Source organism: Leptonychotes weddellii, chromosome 8 (assembly GCF_054177405.1).
Source record: "Leptonychotes weddellii isolate Sample4059 chromosome 8, ASM5417740v2, whole genome shotgun sequence".
NCBI lineage: Eukaryota > Metazoa > Chordata > Mammalia > Carnivora > Phocidae > Leptonychotes > Leptonychotes weddellii.
The window spans coordinates 68,161,438-68,173,419 of NC_138376.1; the positions used below are offsets into that span (position 1 = coordinate 68,161,438).

The window sequence follows — 11,982 nt, forward strand, 5'->3', positions numbered from 1 at the left end:
ATTTAATTTAGCTGTAGAGAAAAAATGAATATTATTATTATTATTATTTTTTAAAGATTTTATTTATTTATTTGAGAGAGAGAGAATGAGAGAGAGCACATGACAGGGGGGAGGGTCAGAGGGAGAAGCAGACTCCCTGCCGAGCAGGGAGCCCGATGCAGGACTCGATCCAGGGACTCCAGGATCATGACCTGAGCCGAAGGCAGTCGCTTAACCAACTGAGCCACCCAGGCGCCCAAAAATGAATATTATTATTGTCAAAGAAATTGGGAAAAATTCTGCCTTAGGAAAACATGATTATACTTATAAGAAAAAATATTTTTAATTCTTACATAAATCACTTTGGAGAATAGAGATGGAGTGGAATTTCTCCAGGTTGTTTTGTGAGGCAATATAACTTTGAAACTGATCCTAGATGAAGACAACAAGACAAAAAGTTATAGATCAGTCTTCCTTTATGAATATAGAAACATTCTAAGTACTTCAAAGGTAAACTGAATCTGCCATGTATAACTAAAATTAAATGCAAGACAAACTAAAACAAAACATCATAACCCTGAAAGATTTTCCCAGAACTGAAGACAGTTTAATATTAGAACTGTCTTCTTTCAGGCTGCCTGGGTGGCTCAGTGGGTTGAGTGTCTAACTCTTGGTTTCTGCTCAGGTCATGATCTCAGGGTCATGAGATGGAACCCCAAGTGGGGCTCTGTGCTTAGCCCCAAGTGGAACTCTGTGCTTAGAGCAGAGTCTGCTTGAAGATTCTCTCCCTCTGCCCCTCCCCCACTCACATGCCTTCTCTCTCTCTCTTTCTCTTTTTTTTTCACTTCACCACAATAATGTATTAAGGAGAAAATAACATAGGCATTCAAAGAGACCCGTAAAAAATTTATAAAAGTCATCAGTGATTTGTGATTTTACAAAAAACCTGTTTCTGAATTTGGAAGAATAGAGAATTTCTATAATTTTTAAATATTTCTATTCAACATCATGTGATGTTAAAAGCATTTTCTTAAAATCTAGTTCTTATTCAGGGTTCTTAAGAACTCTTGGTGTTTTAAACAGAAAATGAGTTTTTAAAAAGATTATTACAAATAAAATCTTTAAAAAAGGGGGGGTCACCTGGGTGGCTCAGTCAGTTAAGCATTGGGCTCCCTGCTCAAAGGGGAGTCTGCTTCTCCCTCTGCCTCTGCCCCCGCTCATGCTTTTACTCTCTCTCTCTCAAATAAATAAATAAAATCTCAAAAAAAAAGATTATTACCAAACTAATAAAATTATTGGGTCACTTTGAGACTCAGGCTTCTGGTCTGGCCACAGAAAGCAATGCCCACCACCACAATGCTCACTGCCATGGTTAAATGCCAAATGCTTCTAGTTTGCATAGCTTCCCATTGTGCCCCAGGAACTGTGTTACAGTGGAGCCCCTGCTACCTGCTCCATTATCACTTCTACTCTGCAAACAATTTTGCAGCTATTATCACTGCCATGACCACAAAAAGAGTGTGCTGACGTTCCTACTCTGCTTGTTCTTAGCGGATTCATCACAGCTGGCTCAGGTTATGTCTGATTGAGGAATCTAAGCCATGTGGACTCTGCTCTAGTGCAGAAGACTGGAAAAGGAAACATCTCTCATTTTTAGCTTTCATTTTTGAGGGGATTCTTTGTCTCCCACCAAGCTTTTTCATAGGAAGGGTGCTAGTAGGCCAAAAGAATGACAAATATCCATGACAAATAGCAACAAGAAAGACTGACCACTAGAATTGCTCCTACTCTAGAATTACTAGATAGATATTGCAGGGTCAGGACAAGAAATAACCAAATGGGTTGGGAAGGAAGAAACAAAACCCTCTTGATACACAAGATGTTATGATTGTCCAGACAAAAATTTTAGACAATCTGTAGACAACCATTTGAATAAATAAAAATTAGAAGCTTTGCTGGAAACAAACCAGTATTAAAGAAAAAAATCAATGTTTCTTTTTATACCCAGCAACAATAAATTAAAAATAGAATTTTGATAAATATTTCATTCATAATAGCAACAAAACCAATTAAGTGCCATACATAAGAATAAAACTAGGAAATATTGGTTAAAAACTTTAAAATATAACATTGTCATAGGAGCTAACAGAAGATCTAGAAAAAAAGGAGGTTGTTCCTATTCATACTTAGATATAAAAAATATTGTAGAGATAACAATTCTTAAATCTATATATTCAATGCAATTCCATTCAAAAAGTCTAATGTGATTAAAAAAAATCTAAAATTAAAAAATTTTAGACTCAAAAAACTGAGTCTAAAATTCACATGAAAAAGTAAAGGGCCAAGAGATAATTGTAAAACAAAATCAAATCCTTTGGTGATTGCATCCAAAGAGTTGTGCTTATCCTCATACTTGTTATGCATGTAACGATGTAGCATTAAAAATAAAAGTTGAGATACCGCCTTACACCAGTTAGAATGGCAAAAATTGACAAGGCAAGAAACAACAAATGTTGGAGAGGTTGTGGAGAAAGGGAAACCCTCTTACACTGTTGGTGGGAATGCAAGTTGGTACAGCCACTTTAGAAAACAGTGTGGAGGTTCCTCAAAAAATTAAAAATAGAGCTACCCTATGACCCAGGAATTGCACTACTGGGTATTTATCCCAAAGACACAGATGTAGTGAAAAGAGGGGCCATATGCATCCCAATGTTCATAGCAGCAAAGTCCACAATAGCCAAACTGTGGAAAGAGCTGAGATGCCCTTCAACAAATGGATGGATAAAGAAGATGTGGTCCATATATACAATGGAATACTACTCAGCCATCAGAAAGGATGAATACCCAACTTTTACATCAACATGGATGGGACTGGAGGAGATTATGCTCAGTGAAATAAGTCAAGCAGAGAAAGTCAATTATCATATGGTTTCACTTATTTGTGGATCATAAGGAATAGCATGGAGGACATTAGGAGAAGGAGGGGAAAAATGAAGGGGGTGGAAATCAGAGGGGGAGATGAACTATAAGAGACTATGGACTCCGAGAAACAAACTGAGGGTTCTAGAGGGGAGAGGGGTGGGGGGATGGGTTAGCCTGGTGATGGGTATTAAAGAGGGCACGTACTAAATGGAGCACTGGGTGTTATACACAAACAATGAATCATGGAACACTACATCAAAAACTAATGATGTACTGTATGGTGACTAACATAACATAATAAAATAAAATTAAATTAAAAAAAAGAATAAAAGTTGCTGTAGGCGGGGCGCCTGGGTGGCTCAGTCGGTTAAGCGACTGCCTTCGGCTCAGGTCATGATCCTGGAGTACCGAGATCGAGTCCCGCATTGGGCTCCCTGCTCAGCGGGGAGTCTGCTTCTCCCTCTGACCCTCCTCCCTCTCGTGCTCTCTGTCTCTCATTCTCTCTCGCAAATAAATAAATAAAATCTTTTAAAAAAAAAAAAAAGTTGCTGTAGGCTTTTGATAACGTTTTTCAGATTAAAGAATTTCCATTCTATTCCTAATTTGCTAATTTTTAATCATAAAATGATGTTGAATTTTATCAAAATGTTGGGCATCCATTGAGATGATTAGAAGCTTTTTATTTTTCTCCTTTATTAACATGGTGAATAAGTTCCATGTCATTAACCTTTCTTGCATTCCTTTGATAAACTCTGCTGGCTTGTAATTTAAAAAATAATTGATAGATGCATTTTACTAATTTTATTATAGGATTTTTTTTCATCTAGTTTGGGAAGTAAGATTTATTACATTTTTCTTTCTAGTATGGTATTCATGTAGACTTTGGGGGGGACTTTCTTCTTTCTTGGCTCTTTGGAATGGTGTTTGGTCCTTGAAAGATGAGCAGAACTGACATATAAAACCTGATCTGATTTATTTCTGCTGTTTTGTGGGCAGATTTTAAGCTATTGATTCTATTTCTTCAATGGTTTTAAATTTCTTTAATGACCTAATAGTTCCATATAGTCCAAATTTAATTCCAATCTGACTCTTGACAGTCCCTTTAGTAATTCTATACCCACCCCTTTCAGCTTCCAAAACAACCTCACTCTGGAAGTCAGTCAGTAATTAGTGAAATCCCCAAAATCTTCAACTGTTTCTCTGAATATTTTCACATTCTTTTTCAATCCTAACACCTAGCTGACCCTTGGAGACAGTGAGTCTTGTGCAATCCTTTCAAATCCTTTGAATACGTTCACCATACTCCCAGTCCCTAAAGTAACCCACCTTGCTCTCTTGAAGGAACAATCAATCAGTAATTAGTGCTTCAACTTTTTTTTCTGGCTGGGCCCTGGAATACTCCCTCTTGTGAAACCCCCTCAAATGAACCCTCCTATATGCCTCATACTGATGTGCTTAAGGGTGACAGAGGGTTTTTTGTTTGTTTGTTTTCAGTCCTTACTGCTGCTTCTGAAAAATCTCCCTACCCTTAGGATCACTAAAATTTTAAAAATCTCATATCATCAATATATACTGCACACAGTCTAAAATGTACCAAGGTAAGTGGGTGTGCATTGTCCTCTAGGTCCAGGAAATTAAGGTGTTTATTGGAGACAATTGAAAAACAATAATAAAACCAATACAAATGTTAGCATGTTTTTTTATTACTCATGTAATTCTAAACAATGTTTGAGCCTTTGGGTATATCATTGCATCCTATCTTATAAGCATCTACCCACTCCTAGGGCACTCCTTTAATTTATTTGAAGATTTTAGCTCCTGGCTTATGTCTTTCCAACATGACCTCTGTGTTAGATTTTTGAGATTTCATAATTCACATGGATAATCATTCAATACACTGGATTCTCAGTTTGACTTCTGCTTCAATGGTCTGGTCTCCCAGCCTTCTTTAGCCTCCAATTCTGTGGAAACTACCATAGTTCTTTTCCTTACTAGCCATGGCAACATGTCCATAATCTCAATGGCAAGCACCCACTCTCTTTTAACTATGTTGTATGTTTCCAATTTCTTATAATAATTTTATGTAGTCATACTATTTTTTAACTGCCCTTCATTTCCCTTCCTTTCTCAACCTAAAATTTCTAGCCCTCTGTGTAACTACTCTCTTCAATACAGAGTGTACAGAAGAGTTAATTCTCAGAGGGGCAAACTTCAACCAACAGAGCATGGCCTGTCCCAGCTTTCTTGTCCTTAAGTGGGACGCCTTTGATGTCCATTTTCCATGGATCTTTCGAAGGTCCCTAGAGAGACTGAGCTCCCCTTTCTTAAATTGGTAACTGGGTTAATAATGCACTATTTATATTGGATTTTTAAAAACCTTTCTTATTTCAGTGTCCTTAATTCCTTACTGGTGCTTCTTAGGATTCTCAACAGATAAACTGCCTGCAAGAAATTCTTGTCTCTGGCTCTGTCTTTAGGGGAACCGAAATTAATCAACTATGGATGAACTGTCTTTACTTTTAGCTAAGGTTAACCCCTCCACTTGGGTACTCGAATCCAGTTCCGTGTCTACTCAGGCACATGGCTTCAACAATTCTCCCTTATTTCCTTTATTATTCTGCCTCTTCTTTTCAAATAGATATTCCCTTTTCTTTCTAGCTACTGTTTGTTTGACTAGATAGTTCATGCTAATGAAGTGACTTTGGTGAATGCCCGTTTCTGTGTGTCTGAGGCTCTGGGCCACGCTGTGCAGACTGAGAAGCTAAGGTCAGTCATGCTGCTGCCACCTGCCTATGTGACTAATCCTCAGTCAAATCCCTGGATGCCAAGGCTTGAGTGAACTCCCTAGCTGATAATGTCATACCTCATTGCTGGGAGAATTGTGTCCTCATGCAACTTTACTGAGAGGGGACACTTGGAGGCTTATCTAGGTTTTGCTTGGTTTTCTCCCTCCTCATTCACACCTGATGGAATGTGATCAAACACCCTGATGGGTAAGATGAGAAAGAGGAGTTGAAGCATAAGGCAGGAAAAGAGAGGATCACAACCCTCTTCCCTGACCAACTGCTTGATACAAGTTCAGATAAAGTATAGGAAAAGATTTAACTTCAGACCAAGTTTAGAATTTTGATTAATTTTAAGACTAGGTATTTTTTTTTTTTAAAGATTTTATTTATTTATTTGACAGAGAGAGACACAGCGAGAGAGGGAACACAAAGCAGGGGGAGTGAGAGAGGGAGAAGCAGGCTTCCCGCCGAGCAGGGAGCCCGACGCGGGGCTCGATCCCAGGACCCCGGGATCATGACCTGAGCCGAAGGCAGACGCCTAACGACTGAGCCACCCAGGCGCCCCTAGACTAGGTATTTTTGATGACTGTATTGTGATTGCATTATGATTAAACATAGGACGTCTTGTTGCCTAAGATTGATCAGAAAAGTTATGGGACCATGGGAGTTTTCTTCCAGGGGCAGGGGAGAAACTTTTCCCACTAAACACACTTTAAAGAGTTGTTGAGAGAAAAAAACAAAACAAAACAAAACATTGTTTTATTCTTATACCCAGAAGGCTTGCTTGTTTAATATATATGTAACACATACATTGTACATGTTTGTAGGAGTGTGGTTCGGGTTTTAACTTTCAGCCTTTCTTCCCCTGTGGATTGATACAAACTCTTCAACAGGAATAACTAAGGGAGAACATGGCCTTTTCTTTCTCTGAGTAATATTGTTATTTGTTTTCTTGTGCCTTTCATTTGCTGATCTTTGTTCCAGTGGATACAGCAGCATGGAGATCAGAGGAATGGACTGTATGGGAAGTTCGTACCATATCCCTTCCACTGTGCTCCGCTAATTGCCGTAACTGCCCTGCATTTACACTGGATGCCCCTGGCATGACCTGACCATCAAGTTCGCTGAAAGAAGGGCTCTAGGCCCTGTCAGAGGAGAAATGGATATGAGTGAACCTGCAGACGCCTCTTCTCAAACTCCTCATTTCTTCCCAGAACTGTATGCTTTTGAGGAGTAAAGCAGCCACCCTGAGCAGGAGAATTGGATAATGATTGTCCCCAGTATTTTAAAGGGGGGAGAGAATGCTGAGAGATGGATTTGACAGTGTGGGACCACACTGCATCTCAATTACTGGATTTTTCAATGGGCCTTTGCAGAATTAAGTAAAATTCTGGAAGATAGAAACCGTGCAGTTTGTTTGTTTGTTTGTTTGTTTGTTTTTTGACCGACAGTGAGCTTTAAGATCAGTTTAGTCCTCATTCCTCGGAAGAGGTGAGCAAGGCCTCTGTGAGCAGAGTAAATTCCAAGAATCTGCCAAGGTAGGAAGAAATATTTGGAAGAGAAAGGCAGTGGCAAGGAAGCTGTTACTAAACATAAATTGACTAGGTCCCTCACACAGAAAAAGTTGACCCTGATACTCTTTTTGGCAAGTAGAGACTTGAGGTTTTTATATTTGAATACCCCTCTAAGTAGGGGTGGGTTAAAGTGGGGTTAAAGTCATGTGGACTCTGTGACCTCTCGTCAAATACCAATTCTCAAACATGATTTGCCAGTGGCAGATGGGGCCACATAAATAAAATCTGCTTTTAAGTTTAATTACATCAGCAGAGCAACAAGTACTATGTTTACATATTCAGGACTGATAGTTGATGGATTTTTCCTATATTAACCATTTAAGTAAGATAATTATTTGCCATTCTGTGACATTTAATTATAATGCTATGACTGATCTACATAGTTTGAAGGGAAAAATTGCTTTATATGTCATTTAAGATTTGTATGAACACATTTAAACTGCAGAAAAGATTGCTTGGAAAAATGCAGAGGTGGCTCCCAAGAGCTCTTGATTACCTTCTGTATCAAGATCATTTTTTAAAAACTGGCTGTATTATCACAGCATAATTTCAAGGTGACCACCTGTCAAAGAGCTTCTGGGAAAAAAAGGCAAAATATCTCTCTCTCTTATTTGTGCACTTACTTTTATAAACATTTCTAATTTTCCAGAGAGTATTACAGGCTAAAATTTTAATGAGATCGCAATAGTTAGCGATGAGTAAATAACATGAATTCTCAGTTGACATAAATTTTATGCCAGGTTTGAATGATGAAGGTAAAAGCTATCATGGAGACTGGAAACAAATTTATTAGCAGATGTTTAGTTGTGCAGGAGAGATCTCCGTGAATAACAAAGCTCACTCCATTTGTAGCGAGAGCTCTCAATTTCTCCTTTTCCCAGGAAGTGCATTGTACTCTGGACTGAGTTGAGTCATAATTAAGCTGTACCAAGAAAATATTCAAGTGACAATGATTCGCAAATGATCAGGTTATTATGGGTTTTGCTTAGGGCTTCACCAGCTGGAGTGATTTCTCTATTATACCCATATGTCTGTTAATAAATTTGATTCAAATGTGAAACAATTACAGATATTTTAGAGACTGGGAAGAACAATTAAAAAAACAAATAAGGTTGTTCTTGTGACTTGGTCTTAAGATGAATGAAGAAACTAAAATGATGGCACTAAATGCAACTTGGCTAATGATAACAAGATGAGAAAAAGCGGTTAGCATGTTTTGAATGTTGTTGTCTCAGATACTGTGTGTTGGCCCATCCCACGGGATGTCTTTAATACAATGAAACTTAAAACACATTAGGTACTGTGCAGGCTTCAAAGGAATACCACTGTTATCTTCCTGAGTTTACTTCATAAATGTGTCAATGAAAGTGGAGGGGAAAGATCATTAGCAGAGTGAAATTAAGAAGAAATCATTTGGAACAAAATACCGTGCTTATAAAAGACTCAGTGTCTTGGTAAAGATAAAGGTGGACAAAGGGAATTTCTAGAGTGATTCTTTCAAGATGAACTAGCTCTCTGGAGGAGAAGAGGCTTCATCTTTCCTGGAATTTGTCAATTTTCCCTTTTCCCTAAATCTGCTCTTTGAGCTTAAGATATGTTATTTGCATTGTCCCACTTTCTCTTATTACATATACCAGTTTTAAATTATCTCGGAGAGTTAGCTACAGTTCTGTACCATCTTTATAAATTCATGATCTTACTAAGAAGGGTGTTACCGAAACTCCTGACCTCTCCCATCCTCACATCTTACAACAACGCTCTCCTGACAGCTGTATTAGCAAAATTGTAAATCTAGTAAAGAACATATTAATATGGAAAGGTCAGTACATGTCAGAAATGGTAAAGTGTAGGTAACTGATAGAAAATTACAAATTGGGAACTGCTTTGAAGAAGGCAAAAGACACATTGACTGGTTCAATATATTTGAACTTCAGAAAATTTGTTTAATGGCTTGAATCACTGCGAATTTTTTGGAAATTGATCAAATCGTTTATTCTTCTTTGAGGTGGGTACTTTTTCTACTCTTTATTCTTCTTGCTCACAAACTGATGTGTTCCTTCCTCAGATTTCTTTTTTACAATAAAGTTCTTATTTCCTCTTTGTAGAAAAATAACACGGTTTCTGGAAGAAGCAGTTATTATTTACCCAAATGCTGGGATTTGTTGAGGGGCAAATAAACGTAGGAGAGATGGAATAGTTTGCGAATCTTAAAAAATACATTGAGCTCTATTTTTAAAAACAGCAGTATGTATAGGTATATAAAACAATGTCAAAATTACTAGTCGGAAGAGCAGCCTGTGAACATAGTACTTAATATTTGTTTTTAGATGAATTAGTTTTGGTTTTGGGAACGAAAGGCAAGGATGAAAGGGTACTTCCCTGGGTGAGATGAATGAACAATTGTGTATTCAAAGACCAAATGCCACGCTGCTCTTATGTTGCATTCTTCATGACCTGCAAGAAGGACAGTCTAGGGACAACTCTGAATTTTACATACAGATAATATCCTCCAAGTAGTCTGCAGCTAGCCCTGGGACCAGCTTCTGGATTCAGGAAAGTAAATAGAACATTACTATTTCATTGGGATCACTGCATTTTCATGTTAATTTTTTCACTGGTTTGGAGTAACCTTTTGACATTTGACTGTACAGGCAGGGCAGTTGTTTCATTTTTATGGACAAACAGGCTGAGGCCGTGAGAAGTAAAAGGATTTGCCACGTTCATTCAACTAGCAGGTGGAAGGGTGGCCTGAAACAAAGGGTGTTGGATGCCGTGAGCCTGAGGCTGCCTAATACAACAAAGGCATCAAGGCCAAATAAAAGTAGAAGTTCACAAAGCATCTAGATAAATGCTTAGATGTTAAACCCATAACAGATTAGTGAAGGTCATCAGGTGTTCTTAATATACATCTCCTGCTTCTCCGACGTCATGGAGGGCGACCACGCAATCCCCTATAAAACCCTTTGCCATCGCTGTCAGCAGTGGAGTCCTGGACTCCAGGCCCATTGGCCTGTCCCAGTGAGCCATTTCTCAAGTTCTTATCTTTTGGATACAGAAGCATATGACTAGGGAGTGTGAAGGGGAGGTTGACTTTAATCTTAATTGCCTGCATGCATAACAGTATTTTTTAAATGATCTCACTCTGTAAAATATAAAACCCTACCACCACCCCATAGAAGTCAGAAATCCTAGAGCGGAGCAAAGGTTATTAGAAAAGAAGAGCCAAGCTTGCAGTTACTCTGTCTTCTCTCCCTCTGAATTTGCCATCAAAATACAGATGCAGTTCCAAGCAGAGCACAGATTATAGAAGCCACAGTCCGTGCAACTACTCTACCCCTGCTCAATTTGCAGGCCAGGCCAGGCCAGGTACTTATCTAAATGTTATTTCAATTTGTTTTCTTCCTTGATGTTAGAATGTTCCTCTGAAATTTTTGTTCAAATAATCTGTCTGTGAAAATAGCTCAGTGTACATTATGAGCTCAATGCATGTGGCTTCGCACGTAATAGATGTTTTGTTAATCAGCATTTAAATTCTGCTATGATTTATGCCATGATTAAAACACTTACTTGACCTCATTAGGGAGTTATCCAGTTCTACTAAAAAAAAAAAAAAAAACTATGGAGGCCAAACATGGCTTCAAGCACTGGAACATGTAATGTTTTTGTTAGCCAATACGAGGTAAACCTAACCCAGCTTCCTTAGACAGTACCTATATTCCGATATTTATATACTGAAGTATTCTAGATCCAAACTAATAGCATGTCGTACTTTCAGTTGCTTGTGCAATAATCTGTGATTTAACATCATAAGAGAAACAATGGACAAAAATCATTTACTTCTTAACCTTTTGTGTCGGTGGCATGGGGGGAATGTAGGGTTCTGGGTTGGTTTCACATGCGGACAGTAAATCTGACTGAGAACATTACCGTGTCCAGCCCTGAACAGAAAGTTCAGAACTAAAGTCTCTGTGGCGGCAGAAACTGCAGTTTCTAGAATCCACGCCATTGTTGAGCTCGAAACATTTTCAACAACGTTTCAGTGCTTGGTACCAGCTGTTTTTCAGGAGCATAAAAGTTTCTGATATAGCTCATGCTAGCTGAGAAGGGTGGTCAAGGGTATAAAGTCCATGATATGTCAAATTTCTCCTCATATGTATCTTCAACACACACAAGTTTTCGAGCCAGAAAATTTGGGTTTGAGCCCTGGCTAGTCCTGTTGCTTATTTGCCCTGTTATTTTGGGCAAGTTATTTTAGGTCTCAGGTTCTTCGTTTCCTCATTTGCAAAGTGTAAGAATAAAATCTGCTTTGATTAACTTACACATGCTCAACTGCCTAGCAAAATTGTTGACATTAAAAAAAATAATAATTATTGCTAGATTTTTAGTGGTGTCTAATATACGTGAAAATACTCTGAAAGCTCTAAAACGCTATATGCAGCCACTTACTACTGTAATTACTGTTTTACATCAATATGTCCTCAGCATATACACAGAATTTTAGATTTTATATGTATATATAACATTTAAAAACTAAGTTTTAAGGCATCAAGTGAAAATATATTTATACATGTACATTTATAAAAATATATGTGTGCATATACATATTTAATATCGTTTGCATATCACTATCGAAATTACTCATCTAGAAATATTACTGTGTGATTTTTGGCAAGGTACCTTCCTTTGCTGACCTGAACAGTTTTTTTGTCTTTCTATTTTGT

The 11,982-nt window shown here is 38.0% G+C and overlaps 1 long non-coding RNA gene across 1 annotated transcript in view; it reads left to right on the plus strand.

Moving 5' to 3' along the window:
- LOC145722853 (uncharacterized) overlaps positions 1-7,104 on the plus strand; it is a 96,219-nt gene extending 89,115 nt beyond the window's left edge. The window contains exon 3 of the long non-coding RNA XR_014147424.1: positions 6,672-7,104. This is a non-coding gene — a long non-coding RNA (uncharacterized LOC145722853). The remainder of the gene's footprint in view (positions 1-6,671) is intronic.
- The last annotated feature ends 4,878 nt before the right edge of the window (positions 7,105-11,982 follow it).